The sequence below is a fragment of the Thamnophis sirtalis genome, unplaced genomic scaffold (assembly GCF_051295495.1).
Source record: "Thamnophis sirtalis isolate CommonGarterSnake01/CBP01778 unplaced genomic scaffold, rThaSir2_p1.2 scaffold_4, whole genome shotgun sequence".
Classification (NCBI taxonomy): Eukaryota; Metazoa; Chordata; class Lepidosauria; order Squamata; family Natricidae; genus Thamnophis; species Thamnophis sirtalis.
Window position 1 is genome coordinate 30,343,670 of NW_028261384.1, and position 14,227 is coordinate 30,357,896.

General features: G+C 37.5%; 1 protein-coding gene across 11 annotated transcripts in view; it reads left to right on the plus strand.

Moving 5' to 3' along the window:
- KIAA1217 (KIAA1217 ortholog) overlaps nt 1–14,227 on the plus strand; it is a 240,015-nt gene that overhangs the window by 116,342 nt on the left and 109,446 nt on the right. The gene's annotated exons all lie outside the window — the stretch shown is intronic.

Genomic DNA, 14,227 nt, shown 5'->3' on the forward strand with positions numbered 1-14,227 from the left:
CCCCCACCAAGATTTATAGAAAGACAGCAGTTCCGATCACACTTTAAGCCCAACACCCAGCCTGAAGATGGCGAATGAGACCTCACGGGAACATTGCCAAGACTATATATATATATCCATGACAAGTTCTGCAATTATGTTATTACCTTTTAACTCAATGTACATAGTATAAAAGCAGTGGAAAATTAAAGATAAAATTGCATGTCAAGTGCAAATGTTTAGGGCCCCTAATAGTGAAAGTTTACAATATGTAAATATAGGAAGAGAGATATTCTTCAAATATTGGCTATCCTTCCAATAATGTCTTTTTATGTCTTTTTTAAATGTTTTTTTAAAAACTCTGCAATATTCATTTTTTTCCTTCCTGTTCATATTTCAAACCATTAATAACATTGAGTATCTTCAAATAAATGTTTCAGAATAGAATTACTGTGTGAACTTATCTCCAGAAGGGAAACAGTCTAACACCAAGCCACATATTATGAACCAACATTGCATTTTGAATACCACATCTCCAAGTAACTAAACCTTTCAGCTTCTTTGGGAAAAAATTATAGGCCTGAAATTAAGAGGCACTTTTTTTTTTGGTCAAAATTAACTTAAAGTTAGATTTATACCCAAGTGATCCATAGATTCTGAAATGACACTTTACTATATTCCACGCCTCTGTGTTGTCTTGAGCATTCATTGTTTCATATTCTAACAATTCCATAAACTTAAACAACTGCAGTGATCTGCTTAACAACCATGGCAAAAAAAAAAGTTGGAAAATCGGGCTTGATTCCCTTAATAACCACCAAATGAAATTCTGATCCTAACTGTGATCATAAATAAAGAACTTCCTACAAACACACAAAAAATATTGTGGGTGGATTGCAGTGAGAGGATCTCTATGCTGTTTATATATGGGCTAAATCTGCTTCAAGCTGCAGGATAGAGAGTAAATTTGTAATTTATTTTGCCAAAGAAGGGAGGAACATTTGTTAGATGCAGGTCACTGAGCTCCATGGCCCATGAGTTACAGAAGTATCTTTTCTCCTTTTAGACCAGACTTGTTGAGCCAGGAACTTAATCAGTCCCCAGCTCAGGACATCCCTTTTGCCTTTGAACCCACAGCATCTTGTAATTTAATTGTTTTGGAATCAATCCTTACAATTAGCTACTCAAGGAGGAGGCAAAATACTATCATAATATACAATCGGGGTGTTCTCTATATAAGGCAGTGAATTGCTGAGGCAGGCAAAAGGTTATTAACATAATGATGTTCCTGTCCAGCAGGATCCCAGCTCCCAATGTGCAGAGTAGGATAAAATTAGATGTGTGGGTCATTAATCACAGAGTTGCTCATAAACTCTGAATGTAGTGGTTTATTTATTATGCTAACAATCCTGGGCCATTTTTTTTCCCCAAGACCGCTTTGATATCTGATATGTAACAGACTTTCTTAAACAGTCCAGAAAAATTGTAATTCAAACACTTAACTTATTTTTCCAAAGCGAAGACAGACTAAAAATAAAAAAGGCTGTACCTTCCATATATTTTAAAGTAACGAATGCACTTCACTAGTTATTACATTTGCCTTTTCATGCCGGGGGCCCTTCTGATGTGTTTGACTGGCTGGGAATTATGATTGCCGTAGTCTTAATCTATGTGAAGGATTCCAAACTAAAGGATTCACTACTGAAAGCACAGATTGCAAGTTTGGAACTTAGTTATCTGACATGGCCTCACACCTTCTTATATAGAATAATTCTGTGGTCATCGTCCTTCTCGCGCTAGGACTGCATATTACAGAAAAGAAATGTGCAGCCATTTAGGAATCCAATGATTAAATAACTTGATGGTCTATGATCAGATATAAAATTAAGGTAACTAGTCTTGGTTTGGGTTTATTTGGATCCATGAACAATATAACACTTTGAATACAGGTCTCAACTTATGACCAGTTTTCTAGTGACTATTAAACTGCAAGGGTGCTGAATGAACGATGATTATGACTGAAGCTTGGAGTTACAGCTATCTCAATCTCACGTGATTGTGCCCTTGGTGCTTGGCAATCTATTCATGTTTATGAATAGTTAAGAAGCACCCCGTGATCATGTGATCACCATTTGTAACCTTTCCTACCAGCTTCCCCAAAAAATCAGTGTAGTAATTTTCTCCCACCTTTGCATCTTCTCCAACCCTCTGGGCTTGTATCATGTTAGCCACTCAAGCATCATCACACCCTGACTTTTGTGGCATCTGTCATACCCTTCACGTCATTCATGCATCCCTGTACACATGGCACTTCTCACACATCCTTATATATTCTTCTTGACCCTCCCCAAATCCCGTGTACTCCCCCACTCTCTCCTGCATTCAGCAGCAACCACTTACTGCCTGCTTGCCTGGGACTTTCAACTTCCTGCTGGCTTCCCCATTGACTTTGATACACCAACTATGGGATTCAGTTAACGTCAGCAACTGGGATTGCAGGGATTGCTGTTACTCAGTGAGACAGTCATGTGGTACTATCACATTGTTGAGACAACAGGAATTCTTAGGAAGTTTCAATTGTACTCATAAGCTGATGATGAATTGTAAAAAAAATGGACAAATATGTATGTATCATATACATTACCCTAAGGGTTTTGTTCTAATTGCAGAATTTAGTTAATTGTGCATTCTAAGTTTATTTGGGCCATATGCCAGTATCTGTGCAATTAAATTCAAGTGGAATACCAATTCTTTGATTCAGTGTGTTATAAAGAATGCCTGTGTCATATTTAGTAGCTGTAAGAACTATGAAGATATTGATTTTGTCACTGACTGAATTGTGGACTTTAGTTTTATAAGCTCTGGATGTTATCTTCATATTTGAAAGGTTATTATTGTTGTTGTTGTTGTTGTTGTTGTTATTATTATTAATTTTATTATTATTACACTTAATTCTAGTATGCTAATTTAACTCTGATGTGAGTTTTGGGCTTTCTTTCTAATTCTATTCAATGACTTGTTCCATAATTGTTCTAAATCTACCTTGACAACATTGTTGCTTTATGATATACAGAAGGTTATTGAAAAAATATAAGTTACAGTTTTAGAGCATCCTGAATTTGTAGAAAATAAATTAATTGGACTCTTGGTTTCACAATTGAATGTAACAATGAGATACAGCTGACTGCACTTATTAATGATCTCTGGAGAGCTCAGTAGAGTGAGCCCCATTGATCTCGCAATGGCTTTGATGCCATTAATCATAAAAAATATTTTTGTGGACTATCTGAGAGTGTTGAGAATATGGGCTGGAGGTTGTGCTGGTTCTCCTTCCTCTAAGGACAATTTGATATTGATATTTGATATTGGGGGAGAAGAGGTCTCAATTCTGTCCCAAGTCTTTTTTAACTTCTACACGAAACTGCTGGATTAAATTATTTGGGGCCATAGGATTAAGTGTCACCAAAATGCTGATAATACTCAGATATGTATATCTACAGTATTATCTCTAACAAATCAAGTGTTGTTGTCAAGGTTCTTTCCATCTCCATTGAGACCTCTTCTCTCACAATATCAAATGGAATTGTTCTCAGAGGAAGGAGAACCAGCACATCATCATGCCCATATTCTCAACCCTCTCGTCCACAAGGATATTTTTTTATCATTAAAGCCATCGAACGATTAATGGGGGCTGTGCTAGAGAAACCACCATTATATTGATCTCTCCAGAGATCATGGAGGCTATGAGATCTGGAGAATGGAAGCACAGATTTCAGCTTAACTTTAGCATGATCAGCGGGACTGTGGATTTTAGGGCACTCTAGATCTGTGGATACTGCACCATTAATTGTAGATAGAGTAACTCTTGTCTAGACCGAACTGATGTGCAGTCTGGAGAAACTCAGCTTTTTTTGGGGGGGGGAACAGTTCCTGCACTCTTGGCTTCTGCTCAAGGAGCAGGTGTGGCCAGGAAAGTCTTTGCACAAATTTATCTTATGCTCCAATTACCTTTGTTCCTAGACGGAGACGTTTTTTGCTGAAGGTTACTCATACTTTGGGTCAATTCCTGCTTAATTTCTACAATGATTTCTACTTCGACATGCCCTTTAACACCTTTCAGAAGTTCAGAATCCAGTAGCATAAATAATTACATGCACACCATTCTAATTAATTGTAACATTTCTTTTCTTAAGTTAATTGGCTCCCAATCAATTTTCAGGTGCAATTCACCTATAAAGCATTTTCTGATTTAGAACCAGTTATTTGCTGGACTATCCATCTTTGATTATTTTTGCCTGTCTTTGAGACCCCGAAGAGGATAAGGATGCTATGGGCCCTTTCTACTAAACAATGTAATCTGGTGGGACCCAGAGGATCTTTATTGTGGCACTTGTCCTGTGAAATAGCCTATCCTATTGGGCCATTAGGATAGCCCAAATCCAGTTGGCCTTTTACAATACATTGACAACATCAACTTTTCCTTGGGCTTTGGAGCAGGATGATTTTTTTTTAGAATTTTAGAATTTTAGAATTTTAGAATTTTATTAGTATTTGTAGGCCGCCCTTTTCCCTGAGGGGACTCAGGGCGGCTCACACAAAACCGGGAAGGGGGAATACAGACATTAAGACAGAAACATATAATAAAATAGTAAGCAACATACATTCATCATTCGGGAGGGGTAACTATCCTTGACTATGATGGGTGGGATGAGCTGCCTTTAGAGGTATTGGTTTGAATGAAAGATTGTTGGTGTTGGTATTTAAACTGTTGTTTTGGGTATTTTTAATTTTAATTGTTTTAATCTGATATTAGCTACCCAAAGTGTTATGTGAGAGGGATTCATACAAAATGAATTCATGAATCTCCTCTATTCAGTTATAGAAATTAGTATGGTAAAACCTTTCTTAATACAATAACCAGCAATTAAAATTAAATTTCTCATTTATGTTATTTATTCATTTGTATTTATATTCATTCATTCATTTATTCAATTTCTATAGCCACCCATCTCAGCCAATGTCTCTGGGCAGCTTACAAATCTGTTTATAGTTCAATGTTCTTATCAATATGTTTTGTTTAGTGACTGTACATAAGTAGAGTAAGAGATCACAGTAATTATTTTACTGAAAATATTTCAGTGCCATATGACTGCTTTGAATAACTAGAGAACAATATTTTCCTTTCATATCTCATGCTGGTATTCAACTCTATTGACTTTACATATATGGCAAATTTGCATATATACAGTATTTATCTCTACTTTTTACTAGAATTTTTGATTTTTTTTTCTTTAGGTATCTTCAATTAAAAATTAAAAAACTCTCTACTCACTAATGCAACATCTAAGACTGAATGTTTATACTTGTGCTGTTATAAGCTAAAATTGAGATTGCACAGAAACTCCTGAATGGCAGTTCATGAGTTTGGGTTATAAACCAATGTCATTCCAAGAACTTTGGCTTTGTAACCAGAGTTGATAATGCTGATTTCAGCCCACATGACAGGCATCTCTTCTGTCCCCTCATCCATACTTCTGCTTATCACGCAAAGTCTTGAATGTATTTTGAATGGTGTTCCATTTCACTTTGTAGAGCAACTCAAATGAGGAGTCAAATTCTTCTGAGATGGGAAAAAGTTTATTGTTTTTTTTAAATAATTTTTTTGTTTTGTTACATAAACAACACATGCCCACAACAGTGGGGGGGGAATCAAAACACAAAAAAGACAAAAAACAAAAAACAAGGCAGAGAAAAAAAAACAAAAAAAAACACACAAGTATATGTTATAAAAAAAGTATATCAGCTGGTTACAACATGTTTTTGTGCATCTCTTCCATTAATTCATATTAATTCAAATATCTTAACTCAAATGTTTACCATATTGACATCATCATACCTCCACTTTTAGTAGACTACAGTTGTTTAAACATCTTTCATCCTTAACTATGCCAAAGATTTAATCCATAACCACATGCTAGCATTTCATTTACTTGTTTATAAAATCCTCCATTAACATCAAATCCTCATATCCTGTTTTAGCTAAACATCCATAATATTTAATACCAAAAATTCCATTCTCCATGTATATAGTTTATTATCATTCTCCTTTCTTTATGTAATTATATCATATATCTTAGCATTTTCCCCATATTAGTTAAGATTTAACTGTATATAGTTTTATTTTATTTTTTAACAATGATAATTATTGTGATTAATAACCTTTATATATGGTCCAAAGATATTTCTAACCTTCCCTTCTCATATCCAATTATTATTTATCATATCAACTCCACATTATATACATTACTATCATTATCAATTATTATTCAACTATATCTATTACAAATGAATTTAATTAGGCTTAGCTAATTTTGAATTGAATTCTTCCATCTATCAGACTGTGTCTCTCCAGTAACAAAACCTCCTTAATCCTGTTGCCATTCGTGGATCAAGTTCTCCAAACTTTTATGAGCAAGTCCATACAAAAAAATCTTTGTACCTTTTTGCTTAAGGTGCCTCTCATATAATGCTGCCGTCCTCCGTTTATTCCCTTTTTCAGCTTGTCTTTAATTCTCAGTGGTGGTATCAAAAGTTTTGCAGATGTTATTTCATAAAGTATAAATTCTTTAATGCTTCTCACTCCTCCTACGCTCTGTCTTTCGAAGTAAATCTTCTGCGTAGCTGCCCCCCCTTCAGACATTCCAATTTTTTCTCCCTCAGAGGTAAACCAGTTGCCCGGAATATCAGCAAGTTGAAAATCTTCATCTCTGACATCCTTCGTTTGTATTTCAGGAACATTCAAACATTCAACATTCTCATTTTTTTCTTCATATTTTGTTGCTAGAAACAGCAGATAATCCAGCTTCCTCTCAAATCTATCATATGTGGCAGATAATTTTTGTAGTGCGGAAGAAAGCATTTGGAATGAATCATTTGGAACTTGAATAGACACCATCTTTGTACGCAGTTAGTATTTTTCCTTTGGAAACTAAGGTATTTGCAAGTAAAAACAAGCTGGGAGCTGTACAATCTTATCTGATCTTAGACCAATCCAGCCAAGCAATAAAAGTGTTAAGTTGTAAGGAGCCAAATTATAGTGAATTGGTTTACAGCCCACTTACAGAGGGTCAGAGGAGATGTTGGAGTAATCTTTCCTTTGTCCATGTAAATAGCATTTAAAACATTTAAAAAATAGGGTAACCACCGTCCATAAACCAATAAAGAGATCAAAATCGCCGTTAGATTCTTCTATTCTTTGGTTTCAATTAGCTTAAATTTTTATGCGGACCGTCTTTCTCTGAGTAATAAAATCACCTTACCAGCTGGAAAACACTTTCGCCATTCTTTGGAACTATCTGCAGTTTCGGTTAGCTTGCGGCTAATCCAGAAGTCACTGGCAAAGGAGGTTAAATTCCAAGCCCCCAGGGACTATGCGAATGTCTCTGGGGTCACTGGATCTCCTCCTACCTTTCACTGTCTCTCCGGGACAGCTTGGGTTCAAAATGAACCGTCCAATTCCTTCGGAATAGGGGAATTTCAGGAATAGCCTGAAAATCCGTCTTCTCACTGCTAAGCCCCACCTTCTTCCCCGGAAAAAGTTTATTGTTAACACACCTGGTTACCAGTCAGAGATATACATCTGGATAAAATTGACACAACCCTTAATCTTTTGGGTCTGAGTAGATTTGAGGGCAGACTTTTAATCTAAATTATGCTCATCTTTTCTTTTCTATAATGATTTTAAAAGTGGGGGGTTGTTGGTTTTATTATTTCTGAATGGAAAATGTCAACATTATGATATGTCCCCAAAAGCAATTTGAACATGTCAATAAATTAAACAAAATATTTCCAAAGTGACTCTCAGATGTGTGGAACATATAAATGGGATTTAAAAGTGTGGGGGGATTAATATTAAATACCAGAAGTGAGGAACTTTTATCTCACAGAGCCAAGAGCATGATCATTGGGGGAGGGAGGCAGGAAGGGCTGACCATTTAAACTTTGAATCCAGGTTGTGAATTGAGAATTGCCAGTATGTTGAAGTCATGATTTCTGCCATGGGTAAAATACTCAAAAAGTCTAGCACAGGGATGTGAAACTGGCGGCAGTGGGCCAGATGCATCACATTCAGGCCACACCCACACCAACTCCACAAAGACAAAAATAGTCACGATACATCTCATGGCGTGATCAAGTTTGACACCCATGGTCTAGCACAAGGAGTATAAAAGTGAGCAACCAACAAGACTCAAGTCTTGAGGGAGATCATCATTCCTATTTTTTTTTAAGATTGTAAGATTATAACAATCGCTTGGTGTTTCAAGTAGTACAAAATCCAGAATTCTTAGCAACTAAGTGGGGAGTTGAAGTTACATATTTATGAAAGATGCCAAGATTGGGGATAGCCATACTATACTATCAGAAATAGATTTTGGAATGTTTAACTCATACATGGTGATTTAATATCACTGTTATCCATGATCCATAAACTTCCTTGCTGATCTCATCAGTTCACATCTTTGCCCCATTCCTACCATGGGGGTCTCATTTTATCCTATTAAATTTTAGTACAAGCAGCTTCTGCTATGTCACATCTGTCCTTTCTGTTGACTTCTTGATGTATGAAAGTCTTAGTTAATTATATTTAAAACCAATACTGGCAGGCCTTCAAGAAAACAGGCCCAAACAATGAGCTTTAATTACTGGCTTGAAACAAAAGACTCCCAGGAAACTACCTAGCACAAATGTGACCACATTTTTCTTCTTTAGTTTTTTCATAAACCTCCTGTGCCTTCTTCTGTACATGAATAGGATTTAAAATGAAGTATACCTTATCTCCGAGTAAATGTTTTGCAGGACAGAAATACTTCTTCCGACTTAATCAGTATTTAGACTGGTGCTACTGATTTTTAAAAAATGGTTTATGCACCATTGATTATGTTTATGTGTTTATTTTGGGGAATGTGTCCTCAGGGAAAGAATGAAATGTACACAGTCTCAAATAAACCTGTGTAATCACATTTGTCTGTTGCTTTAATCTGCTCTTCCATTGTGTAAAAGCAGATATCTTGAAAATGCACCTGAAAAAAAGGCAATACACGGAGCTAAAATACTGTTTGGCCCTACTTCCTCGGTAAATATACATTATGCAAGCAATGTTAATGAACATTGTTCAGCAATGTATCCAGAAGCTCCTGTATAAAAAGGCAGTTATAATGCCCTAATTGAATTAAAGTGATTGCTACATCTGGTATGTCTTATGAGCATGGCATAACTTTGGTAGGAGCATTAGATCCCATCATAAAAAAATATATTTTATAGACCAGTTCAGTAAGTCTGAATCTGGCACATTTTGGAGTATTATCTGGTTTTTAATTTAATGTGGCTTGAGTTGTACTTTAGCTTTTACAAATGTCTCCTTACAAGATGTTGCTATAAATGTCTCCTGCTCTCCTTGGTGGCATGTGTCAAGGTATATAGACAATGTATTCCTCCAGAACATCAACATCAGTATTCCCAATGTGGTGTCCTTTGGATGTTCTGGGACACCAATTTCCCATCTTGTATAATTTATTGGCTGAAAAGGTTGACATCCTAGCATAGTGCTTCCCAAATATGAGTAAATTACCCCAATTTGGGTAGAAGTGTTTTTTCTCTGGAAAAGGACACAAGAACCCCTTACACATCACAACAGGAAGATCTAAGCTGACTTAAAAATTGCCATGTGAACTAAAATATATACTCCCAAAGTATTCCTATTACAATGAAAATCAGTGAAATTGCCAATGGTAATGTGTTGAAATGACATAAAAATCATTCAGTGATATCCGTTTTATGATACAGGTAGTTCTCAAGTTATGACTTTTCATTCAGTGACAATTCAAAGTTTTGATGGTGCTGAAGAAAGGGACTTATAACCGTCCTCTTAAGTTCGATAAGACTTTCTGAAGTCTAGGAAAATAGCACGGTGGGAATTTACCATATAATGTGCACCTAGAATACTATGTGCCACAATTTTGTTGGGTTCAGTATGCAATGCAGAGATCTAAGAGTCATGTCAAACATTTAGAATTGTAATTCTATAGTCATAAATTTAGGGGTAAGATTGACTTAGTGTAGTGGGGGTTCAGATATGTAAGATGCAATTGTTACTTTTTTTTAACCCCCAATCCTATTTTTATATTTCAGTTTAAACGTGTTTAATTTCAGACCCATTATTTGTGTGTGTGTGTGTGTGTATTCACACACACACACACACACACACATATATATATACATATACATACATATACATATACATATACATATACATATACATATACATATACATATACATATACATATACATATACATATACATATACATATACATATACATATACATATACATATACATATACATACATACATACATACATACATACATACATACATACATACATATATATATATATATATACACTTAAAGTCACAACCCCTGGTATGCCCAAGTATGTATATATATATATATTCACACACACACAAAAAAAATACATACATACATACATACATACATACATACATACACACACACATACACACACACACACACACACATACACATACACACACACACACACACACACACACACACACACACATATATATATAATCACAACCCCTGGTATGCCCAAATATGGGAGGAAGATCACTACTTCCATTCTCTGTCCTTCGGCTCGTCACAAGAGACCATCCAGACAGAAACCCAATATTTTTTACTGTTGCCTTTTTGTTACATTTGTTATATTTGTGCTGATAAATAAATAAAGGGAGACTATATAGATCTATTTCAAGCTATTTAGCTCTCATCAGCTAGCCATACTCTTACTGGGAATCGAGCCTGTACTGTATTGCCTCTTAGGCAGATGTGTTAACCACTGAGCTACAGAGCTCGACTCTCTCTATATATATATATATTCCAGATTAAAAACATGTTGTCATAATAATTTTGAATTGACTTGTAAGGATTTTTTAAAAACCATAAATACAGAGGATAGTGCTGAAAGAGTATGTGAAGACAAAATATTACAGATTTCTGTTTCTTAGACTGTATGGACTACCTATAATTAGGTGAGAACAACTAATGGAAAATAATGCTTAAACTTTAGATTAGAACTGCCACAAAGATCATGAAGGTGACCTCAAGAACAGTTCTGAAACTGTCCCTGGAAAAGTTAATGCTGAGGATGGCAAGAATAATTGCTGCCTGTGAAGGAATTCATCCAACTTTCCAGGAAGTGTTAATCATTATATTCTGCTTTTCTACAAAAGATCTGTGTCCTGAGTAAAGGATGCTGTATAATCTTTGGATGTGCAGATATTTGTCTGTAGTCAGTCTCTCAGTTTGCCTTTCAGCAAATTATGTCATGGTGCTATATTTTCCTCACCTTTATACTGCTCTCTGCTTCATTACTTGCCCAAGTAAGAGATTATATATTGGACTTGGGGAAATCCTTACTGTGGCATTAAAGCATTAAATCAGAGAGCTTAGACTAAAATGATCTAAACTATAAAATCAACAAAACAAAACAGGGATCTTAATCATAAAAATCAACCCCAGGTCTGGGATCGAAGCCAGATTTTCAACATATTCTAGACCCTAAAGAGTGATGGCACCATTCTTATCACTGGGTGATGCTGTTTTGTGTGTGTGTGTACATGTGTGTGCATGTGTGTAACAACAAAGGAGGCTTCATTGGTCTCATTGGTTTCATTGGAAGTCATATGTATTGAGCAGGTAGAAATGATTGGAAATACAGCTAATCCCCAGGTTATGAGTGTTCATTTAGCACCCATTTGAAGTTATGAGATAAGTGCCCCCTAGTGTTTACGAGCAAGTCTCAAAATTACAAACGTTGACAGTACCACAGCAGTTGTTTGCTGTTACGGATAACTGCAGAGGTCTGCAACATTCACCCTGCCCCCAACAACTTCCCTCTCCCATCCTGCCATGCCAGACTCACTTGCCTCACAAGATCTGTCTCCTCTTTGCCATGGTTTCTTTGCTTTTGAGAGAGAGGAGAATTGATGGACGCTCCTGTGTGTTGTAATATCGTACAACTTCAGGTACCCATCCTCTTTTGCAAAGACGGGGTGATTTTGATTTGATTTGATTTGATTTATTGCATTTCTATGCCGCCCTATTTCCAGAGGGACTCACAAACCAAAGTAAGGGGGGGGATACAAACAGAAGGAAAACAACGGGCAAACAACTACAACAATTTAAAAATAATCAACAAGCACACAATTCGAGCGGAGACGGGAACTCATCAGCCCCAGGCCTGCCAGAACAGCCAGGTTTTAAGGGCTTTGCGGAAAGCCTAAAGGGTGGTGAGGGTCCGAATCTCCACGGGGAGATTGTTCCAGAGGGCCGGAGCAGCCACAGAGAAGGCCCTCCTCCGGATGGTAGCCAATCGGCATTGGCCGGTAGATGGAATTCGGAGGAGGCCTAGTCTGTGGGATCTAAAGACCTAGTCTGTGCCTGAACTCTTGCGAGATCACAGACCCCAGAAATTCTCAGCACAAAAAGTGTTGGCCCTGCCTGCCTCCTACTCCCCTCCAACTCCTTTCCGCCACCACCAGAACACTTTCCCCCCAGAAGAAAACCTGATGGAAGCAGATAAAGCTTCCAGTGACTGAAAACTTCAGCTGCGTGCAAATGAGGCCTTTGGAAATGGAGGAGGGATTATTCCATTTTGAAATGCCCCATAGGTGCCTATGAGGCATTTGAAAAAGGAGAAAATCCCTTTCAGAGACCCCATTTGCACACAGATGAAGTTTCCAGTCTCCTTTTCCTCTGGGCGAAAAGTGTCCCGGTGGTGGCGGAAAGGATTTTGGGGAGGGGAGTAGGAGTAGGAGACAGGCACCACAATCACTTTTCACAGGAGCTTCCATCAACTCTCCTCTCTCTCAAAGGGAAAGAAATCTCAGCAGAGAGGAAACAGATCTTTGCTAGATAGGTGAGTCCTGTGTGGCAGGGAAGGAGAAGCATGAAGTATCTGTTCCATCACTAGGTTCCCCGATGGCCTTCTCCACGCTGAGATACCGTATGTGCACTTAATGAACCACACATTAAATTAGTGAATGCATCAGCAAAAGCAGGGAGTGATCTCATTCAAGGTATGGGATTCACTCCCACGAATCCTCAAGTGCAGGCTCCATTACATTCATAACTTGTTTACCGTGTTTCCCTGAAAATAAGACAGGGTCTTATTTTCTTTTGACTCCTGAAATAAGCACTTGGCCTTATTTTCAGGGAGATTTTTATTTTTGAGGTGCGGGAGGCGGTGAGTGTGGTCACCTCATGGCTACTGCTGGGTTGCAATATTTCCAAGAAGGGCTTGTTTTCAGGGGGGGGCTTATTTTAGCACATGCGCTCAAAAGCCCGATTAGGCTTATTATCTGGGGAGGTCTTATTTTCGGGGAAACAGGGTACCTGTAAGTAGTCTCTCAGGTATCCAAGGACTAAGCCGAGGTGGCGCAGTGGTTAAATTCAGCACTGCAGTTCAGCAGTTTGGCTGTTCAAATCCCACCAGGCTCAAGGTTGACTCAGCCTTCCATCCTTCCGAGGTGGGTAAAATGAGGACCCGTATTGTTGTTGGGGGCAATATGCTGACTCTGTAAACCGCTTAGAGAGGGCTGAAAGCCCTATGAAGCGGTATATAAGCCTAACTATTGCTAAGCTATATAGGATTTTATAGGTAATAATTAGCACCTTGAATTGCATTCAGAAACTGACTTGCAGCCAATGTGGCTACCATAGCAGTGGTGACGCATAGGCATACCTGAAGGTATCCATCAGTGATTGCAATGCTACAGTTTGAACAAATTGTAGCTTCTGGGTACTATTCAAGGGCAGCCTCATTTACAGCGGATTGCAGTTATCCAGGCGTAAAATGATCTTCATGAGTCACTTTATGATTGAATTATTCCAATTGTGAAGAATTCTGGAGCCTCGCACTCTAGGAAAGGGGGAAAGGGGTGCATAACATGAAGGCTTGCAGAAGTTCTCCTGGCCACAGCTATGTTTTGAGTAGTAATTGCAAGTCTAGAGGGACCCCCAAATTGCACACCACGTTTGACGGGGGGGAAAAAACCTCATCCAAAACTAAGGATTGTAATATCAGCAATGGAGAATTCATCCTGTGGGAATCCATGCAGCCGTAGCCATTCAGTTGAAGTCTGTTCCACCTAATCCAGACTTGATTAG